Here is a 24,540-nt window from a genome sequence, read left to right as displayed (position 1 = left end):
CTTATCTGAACTGAACCCAAAATATTCTGAGGTTTGAATATCAGTTATAGTCATCAGAGAACTATAGCTAGAAAAGAGAAATCTTTGCCGAAAAAAAGAACTGAGATTTATTTTTAGTATTTATCTTGAGAAAAGCTACCTCTAGATCTACAAACTATACAACATGTATAGATAGATTTAGAAATATTTTTGCCTCAATGAAAATTAGGTTAAAATTATAAGTCCAGAATAATGAATAGTCACCCTAGAGGTATGCACTCAGTGGTTTCAGGATATTTATGATCTATAAAACTAATGAAATTTCTAAAGATGACACAATTTTGAGGTAAGAAAGAGGAAATTCCATAGTACTTGGGATGGGACTTGGGATAATGGAGATGATGGGAGCTTCTTGAGGTGCTCTAGAAGATAATTCTGGATAATTCTAGTGGTAGAGTAGAGGAATAGGTAGCATAGAACCTAAAGCTAGCTGTACAAGCTAGATAAATCCACACTGGGACAAATAGGGATTAAAACTAGTAGAGGACTAATCCACAGAGCTAAGTAAATTTTATAGAAAAAGGCAGGCACAACTACAGATGACTCCAAAGACTGGAGCTTGCTAAAACCCTCTAAAGATGGATCTGGAGAGCTTGTGGGTAGAAAAATGTACAAGCTGCATTTCCAATAATATTTGGGCATTAAAAATCATGAATTGAGTCTTCCACATATTAAAATACCACCACATTTTTTAGTTTTGTAGACAGCAAGTACACGTTTTAGATTTTAGATGCAGACATGGGAGCTAAATGTAGCATGTCTGTAGGATAAGAAACATAAAAGAACAAACGTAAAAATCTGACTGATGTATCAGGGAAGACAAGGCTGTTTGTCCTTTAAGAAAGGAATTTGAGGAGAAATAAAGACTGCACAAGAAATATTGGAACCTGCATCTGTAGCTACATTAAGCTAAATGGGGGTAGAGGAGGGGTTGATGTAATGAATTCTTTACAGCTTAATTAATTTAAAAAATATTTCATCAAAACAATTTTACATATAGGCAAATAACTGGTGAATGTCTTACTCCTACTGGTTTGCTTTCAATGTGGACATAGCTCTAATTTTATTTCACATTAATCCCTAAAATCAAATCTTTCTGCACCAGCATGCCTCCCCCACTGCCACTACTCCCATGCCCCACCTGATTTTACTCTCACTTTATTTCACAATGGTTGTGCATATGCTGTTTCTTCTTTTTGAACTCTCTTACCTCTTGTTCTGATCTTTAACTGCCCTTCAAGTTCCAAGGTATCTTTTATCTGTCAAGCTTTCATTAGACTGCACAAAGGCTCATCTACAATCCTTCTAGTGTTTTGTATATAGGTCCATCATCAGCAGACAACGATGGAACTGGCACCTGGTGCACAAGCATCCCCTAGTTCTATCCCTGCAATGAAGCATGTACTTGTCTGTCTCCTTCAGTAGACCAGAGGCCTCTCAAAAGCAATCATAGTTCGATTGCTTTGCTGCACTTCCATCACATAGTACAGGACCTGACAGAAGATTTGCGGAAAAGGATTCTGATGTGGAGCCTGTTCTGAGGAGGAAAGAGTTCCATGATCAATTAGTGATGTCTGCTGCGGGAGTAGGAAACTGGGAATGGCAGTACCTATCCCACACCTTTGCTCTTTTATCATAGGCATTCTGTAATTGTTTGTTCAGAGAACAAATACATGAGCAAACTTGATGTAATGTTTCTTGCAATGTATATAACAATATTAGCTAAAATAGACTTCATTTCACAGCCTCTGATCCCAAGGACCACAAAACACATTGAGTATTTTTTATGTTACTGATCACTCCCTTTTAGTTTTGAATGTAGGTATTCATTTCCCTTACAAGGGAATTTGAGACCCAGGATCCATAAAGACAGCATGCATATGCATAAAGCAAATGTGATCTCCATGGTACCAAATACACAGAGTGTCTGTTTTCTTCAGTAACTTGATTCAATGGTTTTACATAACCTTAAGATTACATGGTCAGTCAGAAGTAGGGCTTGGATGTCTGACTATTTTCCCCATAAAGAGAAAGACAATATAATTTATAGTTCATACTTAGGACACCTTTGAGAGTGAATGGGGTGCTACTAATTATGTTGTAACAAGAGATGTAAACAAAAACCATTCTGGGACATGTGCAATGTATAGTCACCCTACTCTATACAACTGTGGCTCTAATTCTCCTATGGGCTACATTAAGTTGTTTGATTAATATACACTCAAAACTGTAATTCCAGTTGATTACCTGTGGTTCTTGGGGCACTGCATTGAGAGATATTAAGGCCACTTCCAGATTTCACAGAAAAGGGTGCTGTGTTTCACTGGTGATGCCTGGTGGGTGACAAATGTGAATGAAAGGACAATGGTAGCAGTGCCCCTCACTTATGATTCCTGGTCTAGAACTGAGAATCCACAGCTGTTTGCACTGCTACACTAGTTCTTAGGAAGTAGTTATTTCCTCAATATTGACTCCTCCTTCATTTTTGGTGCTTCTATTCCTTTGTGAGGATCTGGATTTCATATGACTTAGGCCATTCACAACCAAGATTTGCTGCTAACTTTCTAGACTTTAGATTTGCTACTTACTATTTCCAGTTCTAGCTGTGCTTCTCAGGATTCCTGATTTCTTGTCTATCCATAATGTCACAATCATGGGCTTTATTTTGGAAAATCACTTCCACAAGTAACAATAAATTACTCCATTAATTTTGGAATTACTCGGCTTCCAGTCCTGATGACCATACTCTTCATGTAGTGTATGGCTATAGGATCCTGTCTTTTATATAGCTTGCTTCCATTTTTTAGCTTCCTAGCTATGATCAGTTTCTCCCTGGCACCTACAACCAGCAAAATCCTAAGTCCTTACATAACAGTTAATCTCAAAATCTAGTTTCCAAGCCAGTGCTCTCTTAAGGGTCTGTTGTTCTGTTTCCAAATTAGCAATAAAACATGATTGATGCAGGTATTTCTGATAAGTGGAGGATTTCATAATAAAATTACTCAGAAAAGTATCTCAATTATCAATTTTGTTTCAGCACAGAGCCTCAATGATCTTTGCCAAGTCCCTCAACTTAGTGTTTACAAAACTTTAAAATGTTTACTTAATGCAGATTATAATAATGACAGATCCCAGAGAGTTTTGTGAAGAATAACATAGAAGTCAGAAGGGCTTGCTTTGTTAATGCTAATTAACCCATTTATACCTGAAGCTGCAATTTTTTTGAACTTTTGCAATCAGATCTTGGTGATGACCTTGAGCAGCAGGACATAAATAACTCCCACGGGCTTAGCATTCCAATAATGGAACACTAGGCATAAATGGGTCAGGGCACCTGTCCTAGTTCCATTATAGGATTGTACTGAGGAACGAATGCAGTAATAAATAACACAGTTGTTAGAAAATATAAACTATGGTCTTTTGTATAATGTAAATCTCAGATATGCTAGAAATCACTTTTCTATTATTTATCTTAATCTAACCTACTTTTAACTCCAAGACTCAGTTCTACCATATTGTCAAGAATTCCTTGAGCCTTTTCAAAATAGCACCAGAGGCTGGGAGCCTTAAATCTTCTAAAAACAGGGAAGAGACTGTGATGTTCTGGCTAATATGGTCACTTCTGATTTTTTCACTATCCAAAAGATCCCCTTGACATCTGGCAGTTCTTAAGTGCTTGTATAACAGTCTCAGGTGGGAATCTTTGGTCATGTTTGGAACCCAGCTGTGGTCCCATCTCCTGGTAGCCATCTCTCACTTCTCTGGGCTCCTGACATCTAATATTCAACTCTGGAGTTATCCCGCCTTCTCCCACATTCATCTGAGGACCAGGGCTCTGGTTCCACTGCCCTAGGGCCTATGACCAATGAGCCTCTCTCCTCTGGGAGAAGATTCTCCACCCCTGGCTTCTACAAATTCTTCCTTGTCTTCTTTACATCATAGGCAGGTGGGACAGCATGTTTTCTTTCCTTTTTCCCATCTCTTCTTCTCTCACTGGGCATCCTGATGGTGGCACAGGGGCAGCTAGGTGTCAGGGCTGGGACTTGAGCAACTCAACAGCTGACAAGCTCACAGGGAGATAGGGAAATACATCACTCACAGCCTCAGCCTCTTCCTCTACAACCACCTCATTCTATTTCCAAACTCAATGCTGGACTCTCTTTCGTGGGTTGTTGCAGCTACACATTTGGTGATGAATTTCTTTAACTGGCTCTAGGCCAACATGATAAAGCAAAGAGTATAAAACACACAGAATTACTGCAAAGAAACAGAACCCACATTCTTTCCAGACATTGCCTGTTGAAAACTATACATCCATAGTCCTCTGGGGATTTCGTTGTTTAGGAATACAATTCCTAGGTGGAGTTTTCTTTTTCTTTTATTATTATTATTATTATTATTGTTAAAGGAAACTATTATAAACTGAATGCAATAGAAAAAAAAAGGGTCTAGTACCACTTTTAGTTTCTGTGGTATTGGTTAATGAATATGATACTCGTTTCTGCAGTCCCTCTCCCCAACATCCATGTTTTATGGCAAAAGATTATACGCTCATAAATGCAATTAGGGCCAATAATTGATGAATGCAATATTTTATGACAGATTATGCATTTCCTTAAACAGGTAACCGTTACAGAAATATTGCTTCTTGATTATAACCCATCAGACAATAAAAATATGTTTCAGTTTACCGAGATGTTTGATTTTCTTAGGTCTCGTTGTGCCACACCAGGAATAAAGCTTAATTAGAGATTCATTTCCTAATTGTTTATCATAAAAGCTATATTCAAGAGAAAAAGTTACATAGAATCCACAGTTTTCTAGGAAGAGAATATGGGAACAGTCTGTGACTTGCATTTCTCTGCCAACAGTGTTCAGGACTTGGTTTCCTAAGTGAAAGGTTGAAGGTTCTGTGTTTCCTAAAAAGGAAGCCTATAAAGCACCGCATCATCTTTTAATTATTTTCCATACAATAAAGCCAGTTTAAGGCCATGAAATGGCTTATGAGCTCCTATATGTTATGTAACATTTTCAGTGGTTACTGTAGCAACATTTTGTCCTTTATGGCATTTCATTTCCATGTAAAGTAATCTGCATTATTATGGGATGCTTTGTCCCATAGGGATGACCATAAACTATGCTCAAGGGTTTCAAACACTGATTCCCCACTCCCTTTTGTTCTACCTGAAAGGCGCCTACCAAGCCCATTTTCTTTTAGTGACTAATAAAGGGGGAAGGATGCCCTGAAGAGGTTCGTCCGCTGTACAACAGTGACCCCTAGAGGCACAATGCCTTGAAAGCGGCCAAAACCTCCGAAAGCTCAGTGCTTTTCTCCAATCAAGTACTGCTGTAATTTACTTACCCTGAGAACTATCACAGCATTAATTAAGACCTGCCTTTAAGAACGTGGGCTATTTTTGATGCCCAAAAACGAAGGCCTAAAGTTTCAGAAGCGTTACTACCTACTATCTACGACAGATACATTTGTTTTGTCTTTGTGAGATTTAAGGGAACCGTGGACGGATTGCTTTTTATTCATCAGCAAATAAGCATAATAACAAATTTGGGCATAGTCAAGATACAACGCCTTTGATGGCGTTTCGTTAGTTTTTTGTTTTTGTTTTGTTTTGTTTTTCGCTTGAAAAATAAGTTAAAATCTCAGGAAGAAAGAAAAAAGAATCCTAGCGCTTTTTCTTCTCTGAGCTTGCAACTGTTTGTAGCTCAGGCACCCGGATGATTCATCCCCTGAAAGCCTTGAGCGCTCCATTTGTTTTGTAGATTTCACTACTCCCTTTGTTCCGCTTCAAACCTTTCAGAGGGCTGAAATGCATTATTACCTTGTTAAATCTCAACCAAAATCATTTCTACAGCCTGAAGCTGTTTTGACGTGGGTTGAGCATCTCACACACAAAAGAATTGCTTTTGTTCCCAGAAGCTCTTATTGGCTGAGTGGCCTTTGCTCTGAGCCAATCAGAAGCTAGTTGTTAGGCTTGGCTGGCTATTTTTAGCCTAACACGTAAAAACACTTGGTCTTGGAGGGGGTCGGCTGGAGAATGAAAGGCCCTGTAGTAAAAGCCAACAGCTAAATGCATTTTGGATGTCACGGCGCGTTTGACATTTTCCGTTTAATTCCTCATACGCTGTTACATTAGCATGTGTTTTTCGTAAACAACAAACTTAGAAATAGAGCTGCACTTCCCAGTCCTGAATTATCCATTTAGTAAAGAGGCAGAAAGGCTAAGAAACAGCAGTCTCTTTTTATCCAAAAGTAATGCACGGCAGTATCTAGTTATTTCGTAACGCAAAAAAAAACGTCAGTTGCCGTATTGAGAATACTAAGGTGTTTTTGCCAAAGGATTTTTATGAATTTTCATCTTGAGTTAGAAATTTTCAGTGACTTGCTCATCATGAATTATAGAGTCCTAAAATAATCTTTTCCTCTTGCCCTTTAAATATGTATATAATTACACCAACGAGTATACACATGATGTGTAGCAATTAAAATAATAGTGTGTTTTATGCATTGAGAAAAAGCATTCTTTTGAGCATGTTCTTCCATTTAAGCCATTACTCAGAGGGCACAAGAAGTATTTTTCCCAAATGCACTTCAAGAGACAGGGCATTAAAACACACAATTTGTTAATTATCCGATATTATCAGGAAATGAAAGTTGCCAAACGGGAAAAGCCAGGCTCTTAAACTTTGATTTTCCCTCAGCAGTCTATTCAACTGGGCTTATATAAGGAGGAGACAAGCCGAACCCAAGTTTACAACACAAAACAATTTTTATTGGCAGGAAAGGAGACCCCTTCCTGAAAAAGAAAGAAAGAAAACACCCAAATCTATGTATAATTCTTAAAATAAGTTTCAGGTTGTAGATTTTACCAATATTTATTATTCTAGCTTGGGAATATGACCTCATTTGCCATGGTTGTTTGCTTATTTTAAGAAAAATGTCTTTTTACTTCTTGTTGCAAGCCATCAGGCTACCATTTAAACATGCAAGCAAAAAGTCTGGATTCTGGGCATATTGAAAAATCTGGAAGACTTCAAGAAGTTGTAAAGATTTACGAATCCATCGTGGGCTTGCAGAAGGGGTTTGCTGTGGCCTTCTGTGAGCAAGGGTGGCCTGGTATATGGTGGGCATAGACCAAAGAACTTATGAAAAATTCGACCAGAGTGAAGGGAGCACAAAGGAGTTTTGGGGGATAACTTTCCTTGTCTTAAGCAATACCGTATACAGTGTTTAGAAGGAATGTTTCCTAGGTTTCAGAAGGTGAATTTGAAAGGCTGAAATAAAGTACTTTGGAAAGAGGTATCTTTTTCTTTCCAACATGAATTTGGTGCACACAGGGACAGATTTTGAGAAGCTCTGTAATTGCTCCCAGGAGTTGAGTTAGGTTGAGGTAGGCAACCAGCTGCTAACAATTTAGTTTAATATGCAGTCTTAGTAAATTAAAGGAATCTGATAAATCGAGACCCAGCATGATTCTTATTTGTTTGCTATGGCATAACATGTTGAACACCAGCAGAAATGAACCCATTGAAATTTTTCTACTCAAGGCCCCCATTTTATTTTCTCACTTTCCTGTGTCAGATGTTTTTGCTCCAGACTTGGGTCATCTGAGCAATTCCTTAATTTTATGCTTATCTGCTTAAAATATATATATATATATATATATAAACAATAATATAAATTCTAGAATCAGGCTTATTTTCAGTTTTCTATCTGGGTTTGTACTTAAACTCCTTGAAGGTAAAAATAAATAAATAAATGAGTCTGTTACTCCTCCTGCGTTTTAACATTTCTACCTCACATGTAGATCATCTTAAACATACTTGAGGTAGATTTTGTTTTCTGTGGGAGCTGAGACACTTGTGGGAGGAGAAATGTGCAAATTTGTACTTGGCTACATCCCCAGAGGAGTGGTGGCCAGAAAAGAGAAAGACAGCTTGCCAGATACCTAAAGGATCAATGAGATATTGAGCGACTGGAAACACCAAAATTTACCATTGGTTCTTTCTACAAACTAAACTGTTACTTGTGATAGTAGTTGTAAAAAACTGCATGTTTGTTCATCAAAAGGTGATTGTTCTAACATTCACTGGGAAAGATTGAAATGGTTGGAATAACACTTTAGCACTCATACTTAAAGATTTGCAAAGCCAGATCGCCAGGCAAAATTATAACAGGCTAAATTCATACATACAAAAGAGCTGTAATTCTCTTGTGATGAAATAGATATTTTCTTAGAAGCAACAGTTTCCTGTGTTCTGTGAAGTAAGTCAAGTCAGTAATGGGTACCTCTGGCATCTCTTGCTCTCTTCTCACCTCATGGATGCCAGGCTTTTGAGTTGTGTTTCAATTCTCCCTTCGTGTGGCCTCTTTGCCTCACCCCCAAATCCTCATACCTCTTCCAAACTTGCAGTTAGGAGGGAATATAGGATCCTCCTCTCTCTCTCTCGTTCTGTCCTTAGATTAAACTGAAAACGTGGCAGCTTTTTCCAAAAGTATTCATTCTTTGTCAGGTGTGTGTGTATGTGTCTTATTGTAACATTAAAAATAAGAATGTGGAGGGTGCCTTACTATGCCGTAGAACACATCTATTGTGTTCCTGGGTTGCCATATTTTCAATCTGATTAATTTATAGTCCCAAAGAGAATCTCTGGTGTGAATTATGTTAGCTTTGTTGAGCCCACTGTGCAGAACGTCAGTTTGTATCAATATTCTTCTAGGCTTAATGCTTTCTTCTTAACAGGCTTAATAGTTGCCTGTCATTTGTCCCTTGGTCTGTTTTTATCTTGGAAATGGTTGGCTGTTAGGCAGACCATTTGTGTGATATTACTATAAAAGTCTTAAAGCATGGGAAGAAAATTAGAATCATATGTGTAAATACTAGGTTAGTAATGAGTAAAGTACTTTTCTTCAAAATTTTGAGGACCTTGTAGGAAATCAAAATCTTTAATGACATGAGGATATCCCAAGTTGGAATAAGGGGGAGTCTGAGGGAAAATATTTAAATTAGAGGGTAACTTTGTGCAAGGACAAGTGATGTTTGTAATTTTTAGTGTACAGGCTGCCATGAAGCTTACAAATGAAAACAACAGCAACAATTTAAAACCAAACCATCTAAGTCAAATTTTATCTAAAATGAGGTAATTGCTATGGCAAAAATGAAAATTTTGTTGCAATTCAAGATCAAGTAGATGTCATTATGATTTTTCAAATTATGAAATAAATAAGGAAGGAGAATGTGGCTAATCCTACAAAGAAATATGAAGATTAAAAATGGAACATGGAATTTGAACTGTCTTAATTCCTCTGGCTTTTATAAACAAATAAAAGTAATATTGTATACTGCTAACAGCCACTCTAAAATATACTACCCAAATGAGAAAATAATTGTATTTACATTATATTGTAAGAATAAACTTAATTATGTTTTCAAAAGGAAATACTGAAAAGTGTAATAATAGACCTCAGAATAAAATAACACAATGCAAATATTCCTTATATTTTTAATAAAACATCAGAACCTATTATTATAGATTTTACACTGAGGAAAAATATGTAAAGAAGCTGAGGGAAAATATAGGTAGGGCAAAAAAATGCAAACCATTTTGAAACTTGATGTAGAAGCATATTATTTTAGCAAAGTGAGGGAATCTATAGATCCGAGTGAACCATTCCTTTTCATTGGCATCCAAGATCATTCATCATGTGAAAATCCGTCATATAGTTAGATGTAGAACAATCCAGAAGGAGGTGGGGCTGGGTGTTGGTCACATAACTATAAATTTTTCTGACCCCAAAGATTACAGAGCTCTTAAGTAATATGTCCAGAATAAGTGAGCAGAAAGCAAAGGCATGAAGTGGCACTGTGAACAGTCCTCATTACAGCTGCATGCCTAAGGGGTCTTATTTACAGCTGCCCCCTCCTTCCAGTGGCAACTCTTTTCTCTTTCATGCATCTTGAAAGCCTCTGTAATTTCTCAGTGAGAATGATTTGTTGGTTAAGACTGACAGAATGACAAAAGAATGCTTTTAAACATCCATTTTAAACACAGGACTATTAGAAAAAATGCTCTGAAAATCCCTTACCCTTTTTTTTTTTTTGGTCGGGGGAGGGTAAGGAGCTATTGGACCACCTCTGGCCTTCTGCAGAGTCTTTAAAAGTCGAATGACAACTGTAGTTTGTCTTGGTGCATAATGACTTGGTTTGTTTCAGAAAAGACCTTTGTTAATCAGCCGGTTTTCCAATTTGGGTGTAAGTACTAATGTCCATGGCAGGCTCTAGCTTTGTACTATCATTTACTTACTGCAATGTCAACTTTATACTTGCTTTAATTAAAATAATAAAATAGTTGATTGGGTATTTTATGGGACCCATCACCCTGTGGTTGGTGCCTGTGGTGCCACAGTGTGTCCGTCAAATGAGCGTATGTGCTGTTCAGCAAATTACCTTTGAAAAGAGGCATGGGCACAGGCTTCTTGTAAACCTCACAGCTGTGAAGCCCAGATGTTGGCTGACATGCGCTGCTGGGGTTACCGTGGGAAACGGAATCATGATGCTTTCTGGAGGACTCTATATTACACTTCATGTCAGTAACAAACCACAGCCCAAATTGATGATGGATGCAGTGGCTTGAAAGCTGTTGAGTATTACTTTGTCACCATTGAAAGGCATTACTCTTCACACAATGAACAACCCCATTAACCTCTGGGACTAAATCTCCATAAAAATCATCCCTTACTTTCTGCAAACTTTGCTAGAAATGTAGTCATTAACATCAAAAGGCAAGGAGACAACATGGGAAACTGGATATAGAAACATTTTCTGACAGAAGATATACAATGTGTAGGCAATTCCCTATGCTAAAGGCTGAGAAATGCAAGATATTCATGTTGATCTCCAGCCTTTCACCCTGTGTTAGAATTTGTAGGACAGACATAGGAGTAAGGGATCTGGAAGAGAAATCAAATGCCACTAATCCAAACAATTTTAGAACTCCCCTCTTAGCATTTTATCTTTCTTCATTTAATATTATTTCCCAGTAGTATCAGGAGTCAGATGGTATGTTCACAGATTGGATTTCAGTTCGAGTGATGCTATCTTCATCCAGTACATTCATACTAATTGCATAAGGCTAATGCAGTCCATCCTCAAGAGGATGGTGTCTTACTTTGCTATGGCTGCCATAATCGAGTACCATAGAGGAGATGACTCAAACAACAGAAATTTATCTTCTCGCAATTCTGGAAGCTAGAAGTCCAAGATCAAGGTATCAGCAGGATTGGTTTCTTGAGGGCTTCTCTCTTTGGCTTGTAGATGACTGCTTTCTTCCTATGTCTTCATGTGGTCTTTCCTCTGTGTGCTCATATTCTGGTGTCCCCCAGTATGTTCTAATCTCCTCTTCCATAAGGACACCAGTCAGATTGGATGAGGGCCTAGTGGTATGCTCTGAATGTTTGTGTGTCATCAAATTTTTTTTGTTGTTCTGGAAAACTAATCTCCAGGGTGAGAGTATTTGTAGCTGGGGCCTTTGGGAGGTGAGATCAAATCTCCAGTAAATGGGATTACTGTCCTTATAATAGAAGCCCTAAAGACATCCCTCATTCATCTACCAGCTGAGGACACAGTGAAAAAACTAACAGTTCATGAAGCATGAAACAGCCTTCATCAGATACCAAATCTGCCAATGCCTTGATTTTGGGCTTCCCAGACTCCAGGACTGTAAGAAATACATTTCTGATGCTTGTAACCCACCCAGTTTATGGTATTTTGTTGTAGCAGCCCAACAAGACTAAGACATCATCCTCTTGAGGAGAACCCTAGTACTCTCTGGGTTGTCCCTCCTGCTCACTCCCTGCCTCCCTGCATGGATAGACCTCCAAAGGCCCTCTAACTTCACACACACAACTGTGCTTCTTTCCCCACTCACTTTATTCTGACATGTAGGCCTTCCTGATGGAAGAAACCTACTGGTCACTGCTGACAGCAGCTGTGACTTTTACTATTCTGTTACCTGCAGATGTGATAGGTGGTAGACTTTGCCTGTTCTTTGATAAGAGGTGTTAATTGTTCCTTACTCTCTGAAGGGGTGGCCTGCCCCTCCACACCTGTGGGCGTTTCTTGTTGGGTGGAACGAAAGACTTCAGAAAAGAAATGAGACACAGAGACAAAGTATAGAGAAAGAAAAAGTGGGCCCAGGGGACCGGTGCTCAGCATACAGAGGACCCACGTCGGTACGGTCTCTGAGTTCCCTCAGTATTTATTGATCATTATCTTTACCATCTTAGAAAAAGGGAAGTGGCAGGATAATAGGATCATTGTAAGGAGAAGGTCAGCAGTAAGACATATGAATAAAGATCTCTGTGACATGAATAAGTTTAAGGAAAAGTGCTGTGCCTTGATATGCATATGCAAACATCTCCATAAACCTTTTTAGTGCATAAAGAGCAGCATTGCCGCTAGCACGTCCCACCTTCAGCCCTAAGGCAGTTTTCTCCTTTCTCAGTAAACAGAACATACAGTCGGGTTTTACACCGAGATGTTCCATTGCCCAGGGACAGGCAGGAGACAGATGCTTTTCTCTATCTCAACTGCCAGGAGGCCTTCTTTCCTCTTACACTAGTCCTCCTCAGCACAGACCCTTCACGGGTGTCAGGCTGGGGGACGATCAGGTCTTTCCCTTCCCACGAGGCCATATTTCAGACTGTCACATGGGGAGAAACCTTGGACAATACCTAGCTTTCCTAGGCAGAGGTCACTGTGACCTTTGGCAGTGTACCGGTCCCTGGGTAATTGAGATTAAGAGAATGGTGATGGCTTTTCACAAGCATACTGTCTTCAGGCACTTGTTTAACAAAGCACACCCTGCACAGCCCAAAATCCATTAAACCTTGAGTCACCACAGCACATGTCTCTTGCAAGGACAAGGTTGGGGGTAGGGTCACAGATTAACAGCATCTCAAATACAGGACAAAATGGAGTCTCTTATGTCTACTTCTTTCTATATAGACACAGTAACAGTCTGATCTCTCTTTCTTTTCCCCACACTCTCCATCAATGGCAGTTCCAACCTCCCTGAACTCTTCCCGAATTCTGAATAAGCTCTGCTATTTTGCACCTCTAGCCTGATTCAGCATATCCTCTCATTTCTGCCCGCCCCACCTTCCCTTTGCCCAGCCAATTTCTACCAATCCTGCAGTCCTCCTCTTAGAAATAGCTTCTTTGAGAAGTTTTCCCTGAACCCACGAGATTCTCTTAGCCCTTTTTTAACAAGTCTCCCTGTACTAACCCAACACTTAGGTCTTATATTGTAGTTCGGTGGTTTTCAAACTTAAGTGTGAAGGTTGGACATGGTGGCTTACTTCTGTAATCCCAGCATTTTGAAGGGTGAGGTGGGCAAGTCACCTGAGCCCAGGAGTTCAAGACTAGCCTGGGAGACATGGCAAAACCCCATCTCTACAAAATACACAAAAATTGGATGGGCACAGTGGCACACACCTGTAATTCTAGCTACTTAGGAGGCTGAGACAGGAGAATCGCTTGAGCCTGGGAGGCAGAGGTTGCAATGAATGGAAATCACACTATTTCACTAGAGCCTGGACGACAGAGCAAGACTCTGTCTCAAAACAAATACAAAGAAACAAACTTGAGTATGCATCAAAAGCAACAAGAGGTCTTGTTGAAAACAAAGGCTGCTGAGTCCCAACCCAGAATTTCTGGCACAAAAGTTTTGGGGTGAGTTCAGTAATTTTCATTTTTTACAAGTTCCTCATAATGCAGGGTCAGGATGACACAGATGTCACTGGTACTGGGACCACACTGAGAGCGACTACTTTAGATAAATAGTCTATGTACTTCTATTGGCTTTTCCCATCTCATTCCCCAAAAATTGTAAACTCTTCAAGGGCAAGTATTTTATCTTTGAAAACTGCTGTGTGCCCAGCTTTTAAAACAGTACAGGGAACATGATAGATATTTAACAAATAATTGTTTTGTTATTCCCATTTTATTCACATGAATGAATAAAAATGGGAATTCTTTACATCCAGAGAAAACTTTTTAGAATAAGAGTATGCTTAAAAGGATTTTGTTGTACCAAAGCTCATTTTAAATACATAAACAGAGTGTCAGTACTCATTTAGAAAGGGCTAAGGGTCTAAAACCATAATGTTGTTTATACTGATTTGATGTATATACAAAACCATTTTATAGGAATTTTGGCTAAGGTTATTTTGCCTCGGGGAAATGTTGTCAGATGTATAGCTGAAAAAAAGAAATGTGAAATAAGACGTGAAAATGAGGCATTAGGAAAACTGATCATCACCTAATGAACACAAAAGGGAGTCAGAAAACAAACATAAAACAGGGGAGCCTCCAAGACCCATGATTCCTCTTCTGGTAAAACTTGAAATCGCGAATCAGAGCTTAGGAGATGGAAGAAATAAAATTGAAAGATGCTTTTGCACGTCAGGCAGTCTGATTGATACATTGCAAGAGGAACAAAAACAGCTGTCGTTCCCTTCAGGCTCAGTCACTTTACAAGCATGATTTTACTGAAGTTTTAATATGCCCTGCAGCCCCCAAGCCTCCCTCCCAAGCTCTACCTCATGGTCCTGTCAACCCATTATGGAAGGGGGCACCATTCAGGGACCCAGTGGGCTGCACATCACTGACTCAGCTGCACCTACGTAAATATTAGTACTCTCGGACCGCTGAGAAACAAAGAGTAATAGTGACTCACAGACTCCCCAGCCCTTCTCTTTGGAATATCTTTCTTTGACTTTCATAAAATAGCAAGACAATCAAGTAGAGAGGCCCGTTTGTCTGACTAGCTCACCAACACTTCGTGAACCCTAAATAGCTGAGACAAATCTCAGTCAATTTAGGTAGTTTATTTTGCCAAAGTTAAGGACGTGCACCTGTGACACAACCTCAGGCGGTCCTGACAACATGTGCCCAAGGTGGTTGGGGAACAGCTTGGTTTTATTTATTTTACAGATACATGAGACATCCATCAATATACGTAAGATATACATTTGTTCCATCCAGAAAGGAGGGGCAATTCAAAGTGGGGAGGGGGCTTCCAGGTCACAGGAAGGTAAGAGACAAACGGTTGCATTCTTTTGAGTTTCTGATTACCTTTCCAAAGGGGGCAATCGGATATGCATTTATCTCAGTGCGCAGAGGGATGACTTTGAGTTCTGTCTGTCCTTTGTCCACAAGGAAATTCCTTGAGCGGGAGGTAAGTAGCTTTTCTAACTTAGTAGCTTCCTTTTTAGTAATAGAATGGGAGGCAGGTTTGCCCTAAGCAGTTCCCAGCTTGACTTTTCCCTTTGGTTTAGTGATTTGGGGGTCCCAATATTTATTTTCCTCTCACAACTTTATGTGTCTATGACTCAAAAGAGCAAAGCAGCATCACCTTTTGAACATCTGAGAGGGGTTTGCCGTCAACTGAATATGTATGTACTCCAAAATTTATATGTTGAAATCCTAACTCGTTGGTATGACAATGGGCAAGCCCTTTTGGATGTGATCAGTGCTCTGAAAAAAGGTTCCCTTCCGGCCGGGTGTGGTGGCTCACGCCTGTAATCCCAGCACTTTGAGATGCCGAGCTGGGCGGATCACTTCAGGTCAGGAGTTTGAGACCAGCCTGGCCTATATGATGAAACCCTGTCTCTACTAAAAATACAAAAATTAGATGGGCGTGGTGGCGGGCCCCTGTAATCCCAGGTACTGGGGAGGCTGAGGTAGGAGATCCACTTGAACCCAGGAGGCAGAGGATGTAGTGAGCAGAGATCATGCCATTGCACTCCAGCCTGGGTTGACAAGGGCAAAATTCCGTATCAAAAAAAAAAAAAAAAAAAAAAAAAAGAAAAAACCTCCCTTCCACCATGTGGGGACACAGTGAAAAGGTATCTGTTCATGAACCAGGAAGCAGCTGTCACCAGACACAGAATCTACCAGCAACTTGATGTTGGACCTCCCAGTCTCCAGAATTGTGAAACAAAGTCCTGCTGTTTATAAGCCACCCAGTTTATAATATTTTTGTTTTAGCAGTCAAAACAGATTAAGACAGTCCAACCTAATGGTCTTATTTTAATTTAATGACCTCTTTAAATCTATATCTCCAAATACAATCACATTCTGAGGCAGTGGGGGTTAGAGCTTCAACATATTAATTTGGTGGGGTGGGGAGCACACAGTTTAGGCCATAACAGACGGCAACAAGTGATATCTCCAAATTCAGAAGAAATTCAATTCCTTGTAATGAATTAAGACTTAGACCCAGAGAGGCAGTAAATGCCAAGAAAATTCAAGAGTCTTACAACTAGAACAATGGTCCATATAGGAAGATAACCTGGTTTATCATGACAATACATTCACCCCCTACAGGGGACCCTCTAAGTTCTAGAAGCTGAGAAGAATTTGGTTCTATATTTAGGGCATCATGAATTCAAAGGGGTGAGAAAAAATATGATATTAGTACAAAACATGTGCACAGAAGTACACAAGCCATTTGCTCCGCAGGGAAACAATATAGCAAAATGTCAGCAGACTTGGAAATCAGAAACAATATCACATAAAAGGAAAGCAACAGATTCCACTTTCAAATTCAGCTTTCCAACTTGGAATTTGAATTTGAAAGTAGAATCTGTTGCTTTTCTCTTATGTAATCTTGTTTGAGAAACTCAGGTAATCAGTTTCAATCTTTTCAATAATGTGAAAGTCCTGAAAATATCTATTTCATGGGAGTAAATGAGATAATATGTATTAAATTGCCATAAAATACTACAGTTTCACATGTGTAAGCTATTGGTAGCACTACCAAACATAATAATTGTTGCTTTTTTGTTGATAGTTTTTTTTTTTTTTGGTAAATCAGCTATTACATTAACGTCTTTACATACAAGATATCATTTAACCATAATTTACAAATAAAGTCATTCAAAAGTGTCTGAAATAAATAGTCAAGTCAGTAAAAACAAATATGTCAATAAAAAATAAGTATTTCTAAGAAATGGTTTGCCAGTGTTATTTAGTAGAGGCTTTCCAAATTCAGCAGATGTGAATTTACCCATAGAACAGTAATTGGTCCACAGGAAAACATGACTAAAAATGTGGCATATGAAAAGAAAGCAATCTTTCATTTACACAGAATTGTCATATTTCAGGTAATCTAGTGACATGCACATTAAGTTTCATGGAGATTGGGAAAAAGGTGGGTCGAAAATGGTGGGTCAGAAACGAGGAAGAGAGGACTGGCACGGTGGCTCACACCTGTAATCCCAGCACTTTGGGAGGCCAAGGTGGGCGGGTCACCTGAGGTCAGGAGTTCGAGACCAGCCTGGCCAACATGGCAAAAACCCGTATCTACTAAAAATACAAAAATTAGCCGGATGTGGTGGTGTGTGCCTGTTATCTCAGTTATTTGGGAGGTTGAGGCAGGAGAATGGCTTGAACTCAAGAGGCGGATGTTGCAGTAAGTCGAGATCGTGCCACTGCACTCCAATCTGGGGAACAGTGAGACTCCATCTCAAAACAAATCAAAAACCAAATATATTAACAGTCTATTCTATCAGACCCCTTAATTTGACTCAACCAAATCCTCAAGGACATTTTGCCCTGGATTATTGAAAATATGGACAATTCAATAATAATTTAGACGTGGGCCTATAACATGATAGGAAAAGAACAATTTCAAAAGTTGGTTTTGAGGTCATACACAGATGGGTTTGTGGGCAAAGGGCAAGGACAACTTCACAGATCAGATGTCATCTGAGCTGGGTGATGGAGCAAAATAGGAAGCATTCTTGTGAATAAGTCAAGAAACAACATTTACAGAAGGATGTTCACATTGTGGAGGTTTGAAACCACTGGGGAAGGGCTGGATCTTTTTGCAGCTTAACTACCTCCTATCCCTCTGTGTCCCTCCACTTCCTCTGTGCCCTCAGGGGATCGTCTTTAGACAGGCACGGCACAGCCCTTGCCTTTCCTCTTAGATTTAGAATCAGTCAGTGGGAGGCACTGGACATCAACAGCACCTTGGAAAAGAGAAAATTGAGGCCAGGGATGCAGTCCTTCAACGTTTTTCCTGTCAGCTTACTTCAGGTTGGCTTTGTCACGTGACCAAAACAGCTCTTACTGAGCAGCCTTAAATCTCTTTATCCCGGTAATGGTTCCTTCCTCTTTTCCCTTAGGCTCAGGAGGGTAATTAATAGCTCCTCCTTGGTGCTAGCCCCAGGGGACTGCAACTTAACTTTCTGGTTTCTTTTCACCCTGTCCATATTTGAACAGAACAGTCTTTTTGTAAAACTTTCCTTTGTTACTCCCACTTAAGTACATAATCTATATTCTGATGAGACCCCCATTGAAATATTTACATAACATCATAACTGACAAAAAATCTAAAATTCATTCTGTGTAATGTCTGGCCAATCCCCCAAACCCAGGTTTAACTTATTTGAGTTTTTTTCTATTCTTTCCTCCCTCCTTTCCTATTGAGATGAATGGACATTTGATGTTACCAGGAATATGAGTAATGACTTGGAAGTTACCATTTGAACAATTGACATTCTTGAGGTAAGAAAACTATTTTGCATCAAAGTTTACTATTACTGAAGAACAGACTTTATATTCTTAAGTCTGTAAAAGTCCTCAGAGATCACCTAACATTGCCCAGCAGTGCCAAAGACTGGCTCATAATGGAAACCACCTAGACAGCTATCTAGAAATATATATCTTCATTTCCCAAACTCACGAATATCACCTGCATCAGAATCTCTCAGGGGAGCATCCGAATTTTACTTTATTTTATTTTATTAATTTTTAGGTTTCCTGACCTATGATTCTCATTTAAGGGGTGGGAAATCTAAAGACTACAGAGGATCTGTAACTTTCCAAAGCTCAAATAACAAGACAGAGACACATGAGAATGAGATGCACTCTTCCTGACTTCCTGTTGTTGAGAGAAAGGAAAATTAAGAAATGGGGAAAATCTATGGACATGTTAGACAGATAGTTAATGCCTTCATTTGGTAAAGTATATCCCTGAACATAAATTAAGAAAAACAAGTTGTTTTTCCTAATCTCCAAAATGTTAAATTTGTCAAGTGATCTCCTGTGCCTTACAAAGATGTTAAGGCTCTTGTCATTTTGGGCCGGGCACGGCAGCTCACACCTGTAATCACAGCACTTTGGGATGCCAAGGCTCTTGACCCGAGGTCGAGAGTTTGAGACCAGTCTGGCCAACATGGTGAAATCTCGTCTCTACTAAAAATACAAAAAGAAAAGGAAAAAATTATCTGGGCGTGGTGGCGCACTCCTGTAGTCCCAGTTACTCGGGGAGGCTGAGGCAGGAGAATCACTTGCACCTGGGAGGCAGAGGCTGCAGTGAGCCAAGATCATGCCACTGCACTCCAGCCTGGGCCACAAAGGGAGACTCCGTCTCACCCCCACGCCTCCCAAAAAACAACTCTTGTCATTTCGGTATGGACCTTTTTGTTCAGTTGTTTCCTACAATGATATGATAATCAGCAGTTTCCCAACGTTGTTAACATACTAGGATTCCAATTCCACAGGAAGGACTCTGTGTTCTGATAAATGATGGAAATAGTCATTTCATAAATCAGATGATAACCTCAAGCTATGGCTTTGAAGTATCACTGATGTTTTCCAACTCATTTCCTAAGGAAAGAAAGCCCGCCAAAGCACTCCAAGAAGATAAACAATAGTTGGCCAGTGGAAATCCGGAGTCTAAAGACAATCAACTGATCAAATATTTTCTATCAGAAAATCATAAAAAATCACATAGTTTATAAAAGAGTTTCTCCCACTACAGTCCTTTTAACAACAAGGTATTAATTAATTTATTTTCTCTTCACCAGTAAAGTAAGAATAAACCAGAAAAAAAGAAGCAACCCGTTAATTTCAGTATGGATGAGCTTCAACTCCTGATAACTTAAAGCAGGTATTCTTTGGCTTCCTCTGCTATCTAAAACCAGAGCAACAAGAAGATTCTCCAACAGCAAAATCTTATTTACAGTTAACCAGTTGATCTTATCCTCTGCTAACTTTCTATCAATTTAGGTTATCTGAGCATGACTGAGCATGTAGAAAAGTCAGGCCTCGATTTTCAAAGGGCAGACAGGAAAGTATAGTCACTCGACTTCGGACCATTGTCCTAGGATCTGAAGTATCTTTAAGTAGTATTGTGATTAACCTCATTGTGATCAGCTGGGGCGAAAGTTTTTATTTGTCTCCTGACCCCTCTAGCCTCGGAACTCTCCAGAGTTTTTTAATTGGAGACATCTTCAGTATGATTTCCAGGTCCCTAGTAACTTCAAAACTTATCGATACAGACTTCTGTTTTTGAATTTGTAAAATAAATATGATGATGCATTTTATAAGAGCACTATGACTGGGTATGGTGGCTAACACTTGTAATCCTAGCACTTTGAGAGACCAAGGCAGGAGGATTGCTTGAAAACCAGGAGTTCAAGACCATTCTGGGAAACAAAGGGAGACCCCGGTCTCTACAAAAAAAGAAAATAAAGACCATTAGTTTCAGTTGCATATTTCTTCGGTTAAATGAAAGTAGGCAAATCATACATTGTATTTTGGTTCAGTATTTAGCAATGGGTTATTCACGTTTAGTTGTAAGATGGTGCTTAAAAATGTATTTTCACCCAATAACAAAACGCCACAGAAATTAGAAGTAATGTAGTTTAGTACGTTAAGACCTTAATTTCTCTCATTTAATTTTCTCATTATTTGTGGGTGTAAAACCCCATACTCCTTTGGAATAATCTCAGTTTATTTTAAAAGTTTTGGATGGTGATCTAAGTGATACTCCGTTTTAGGCTTGTGATTAAAAAGAGGATATTTGAATTCTAAAATCCTTAACAGTATATCAATAAAGGTTAACACATTGTGCAAACTATACAAAAAAACAAATCTATGAACATTACGGTGCAGTATCTCTGACTTAATTTGGGAGTTTTGACCAAAAATTGCCTTATTGGCCACTGGAGGTCACCATCGTTCTCTCTAAACTTTGGAGACAGAAAAAACAAGAGGCTCAAAAGCATGGGTGGGTATGGGGTGGGGAAAATATTTTTCCCTAATGGTGTTATTAATAACATTGAGAAACTTATTTTATGTGGCAAATTTCTCTTTTATCATTGATCTGTGATAAATGCAATAAGAATGCTTTCAACATTTTAAGATCCCCTTTAAATTCTTATAATTTGTCTGATTTCAAATGACAGAAATGGAATTTAAAATTGTTTTAGAATTCTGAGTTATAAGTGCTTTCCCTTTTTGCATTATAACTGAATCCTAACTTTCATTCTTAGGATGTTTTTCAGAAATAAAATTGATCACGAATCATCTCATTTCTCCAGCATCTTAGGTTGGATTTCCTAGGAACAGAACCTGTGACAGGAATTCAGGTGGAGCTGTTTTAGGTAAGGAGAGCCCTGAAGAGAAGAAAGAGAAGAGAATAGGACAGGGCAGGGAAGGAGCTAAGCAGGAATGTGGTCTCAGCTGAAGAGGAGGTTCAGCCTCAATCCATGGGGAGCAGAGCTCTGGAGCATAAATTGCACCTCATGGCAGGTCCTTCCTTGAGGCAAATGCTCCACCGTTTTCTCCCTGTCAGCCTGTCATTAGCTGTGGGTTGTAGAAGGCTGGGGTGAGATGGACATAACTCCTCAGGCTTGAAGAAGGAAATTTTCCAGAGATGGGGGTAGGTGTGAGCTGTGAACAGCTGTCATCTCAGCAACCGAGGGGGTGGCGCCACAGCAGGTGCAGTGGATCTGCGTATGGCAGCACCACCACCATCCACCCAGAGAAGTAAAACCCTCAGTAATTAACCTCGGAGTTAATCAAAAGTAACCACTTGATCAATTTAAGAGAGTATCTGTGACAAAGTCATTTTTCTTCTCTTTGATTATTTATTAATCAAATTAAAAGGAGAACTCACTTTTTTCCAAATAGGAGAAAGCTAGATTTGATGGCTGGTTCTATCTGTAGTACTAAATAAATAAATACATAAATACATATAAATCAATAAAAAATTAGTAACTGGACTTTTATAGGCCTCATTTTTTTCAATATATAAGTACAATTACAGCAACTTTTAAAGGTATAAGAATTAGAAATTTGTTTTTTAATATAAAAGTAATTAATATGTCAAGATTTATTAATATTATAAGTTCTATAATTGGCACAGTACTACTTCTCATGTTATGTGTAGGGTAGAATGTCAAAACTACTGCGGCAGGAATAACTGGCAAAGAGGGAACATTTCTACTCTGCAAGATACAGTTTTGGTCCTTTGCATTTGGAGTCATTTTTTACTGTCCCAGCACTGTCTACTAGGCAGACCATGTGATTTCTCTTTCTCTGGGAAGCAACGAGGCCCAGCAATTTTGAGTGACACCTAAAATTGTGCAGCTACTAGGTAAGAGCCAGATTTGAACAAAAAGCTGAAATATTTCCACTAGTATCGGGTGTTGAATTGCTCTATTTCAATCTTCTGATCAGTAAACTGCCTACCTAATTTGGATAAACAACTTACAATGAGAGCATTTTACCAGCCAATTCATCTTGGTAGTAAGACAGTTTGCTCTGTACTTTAGCTTAAAGACAATTGTCCCATAGAAAGTGCCACAAGAATATAATGGCAAAGGTTCTTTTATATTTCTGGTTTATAATTATATATCATTGTCCTCAATCCTACTACTGCTAAAGAAATTCAATTCCTCCGATGTTGTCTTTTTCAAAAACTATACAGGCTGGGTGCTGTGGCCCAGGCCTGGAATCCCAGCACTTCACAAGGCCAAGGCAAGAGGATTCCTTGAGCCCAAGAGTTCAAGAGCAGCCTGGGCAACATGTTGAAACATCGTCTGTATACAAATACACAAAAATCAGCTGGACATGGTGGTGTGCATCTGTAGTCCTAACTACTCAGGAGGCTGTGGTGGAAGAATCCCTTGAGCCCAGCAGGTCGAGGCTGCAATAAGCTGTGATTGCACCACTGCACTCCAGCCTGGATGACAGAGCAACACACCCTGTCTCAAAAACAAAAACAAAAACAGAAACAAAAAAACTATACAACAGAGCTCTGAAGAAAATCACACTTTCAAGTACTTGAAGAAGAGAAAAAATTTGTTTCTGTTCCTCTTGTTTTCCTCCTTCCTGAATATTGTTTCTTTAGTCCTTTTTATATAGCGTTCCCCAGTTAGCTGATAATCTCTTCACCTTTTCTCTGAGTTCTCAACATCCAGGGTTAAAAACAGGTCCATGTTTCTCTTAGTGCATGTGCCCAGCATGATTAAAAAGGAAGGCTTGCTTCATAGGTGCAAGAGCCTGAAAAGAATTATGTTTTAAATTTAATCATTTCATATTGCTGCCATTTACTTTATGGCTCATTAAGAATACCAGGTCTATTATTTTCCATATTTTTTTTTTTTTTTGCCAGTGTTTCGCCTATTGCTTTTCTGCTGTGTATGCATTTTTCAATTACTATATATTATTTCTTGCATTCCTCATGCTTTTTAAATTACTCTTCCCAAGACTCTACTGAAACAGACTGAGGGAGGAGGTTGAGTGATGATGGGGGTAGCAGAGAGGGTTTGGCTGTTTCTTCGTATGTCCTGTGGGAAGTATCTGGCCTTAATTGTTGGTGAATATTTCACTGATGTCTCATTTAAATGTGGGATTCATAATCCCTCTTTCATCCTCAGCCTTGGGTCCTGGCAATTAATTCCAGGGCAACAGGAAACATCACACTCAAAGTTTTGTCATAAAAATATGATTTGATTTAACTTCCTTTGTTTCAGTTGGGGAAACTAAAGCTCAGAAAGTTTAAGTGACATGTCCAAAGTCACACAAATGGTGGAGGTAGAATTGGTATTGAAGCTTAGGCTTGTCTGGCTCCAGGCACCGCACCTGTTCAGTAACAATGACTCTACAAAGGCCTGAGAATTTCTGGGATGGTGACTTAGGAAACTTCCTATGGGTTCTAATATAACGTGTTAGGTGAAACATCAGAGTATAAAATATACAAAGACATCTACCCCAATATTTGGGGGGACAGAGCCAAGAGATCAGATGGGTGCTCCTAACCCTGCATGTCCTGCCCCTATGTTTTCTCCACATCTGGCTCTGTCCCACACCATGAGGAATCTCCTGCTGTCCCTTGGGCCTGAGGTTGCCTCAGCAGAATGAATCTGGGTAAGAAGACTCTGCAAACCCCAGCAGCAAGCAGAGATCCACTTTGGCAGGGAACATCAGAGTCTTGAGTTCCTGGCCAGATGTCTAGAAAAATAGGGATTGTGGGTTACAGATGGTCCTGTAACCTTGCCACACAGACTTCTCATAGTAAGAGAGGGCTGCAGCTGGCAGAGGAGCAGCTCAGGCCAGGACAGAGCCCCCAGTGCCTAGGACTAAGCAAAGTACTGAATATGGTTCTACAGGATGTCCGCTT

At 39.3% G+C, this 24,540-nt stretch overlaps 1 protein-coding gene and 1 long non-coding RNA gene across 2 annotated transcripts in view; both read left to right on the top strand.

Moving 5' to 3' along the window:
• LOC126930116 (cytochrome c oxidase subunit 7C, mitochondrial-like) overlaps window positions 1–24,540 on the top strand; it is a 496,597-nt gene that overhangs the window by 438,104 nt on the left and 33,953 nt on the right. The gene's annotated exons all lie outside the window — the stretch shown is intronic.
• The window catches only part of LOC126930117 (uncharacterized), a 108,991-nt gene continuing 101,159 nt past the window's right edge, over window positions 16,709–24,540 (top strand). The window contains exons 1-3 of the long non-coding RNA XR_007717457.1: window positions 16,709–18,632; window positions 21,455–21,517; window positions 22,846–23,197. This is a non-coding gene — a long non-coding RNA (uncharacterized LOC126930117). The remainder of the gene's footprint in view (window positions 18,633–21,454; window positions 21,518–22,845; window positions 23,198–24,540) is intronic.

The sequence above is a fragment of the Macaca thibetana genome, chromosome 11 (assembly GCF_024542745.1).
Source record: "Macaca thibetana thibetana isolate TM-01 chromosome 11, ASM2454274v1, whole genome shotgun sequence".
NCBI lineage: Eukaryota > Metazoa > Chordata > Mammalia > Primates > Cercopithecidae > Macaca > Macaca thibetana.
Note: the sequence above shows the minus strand (reverse complement) of the source record. Positions and strands in the feature narration are given on the sequence as shown.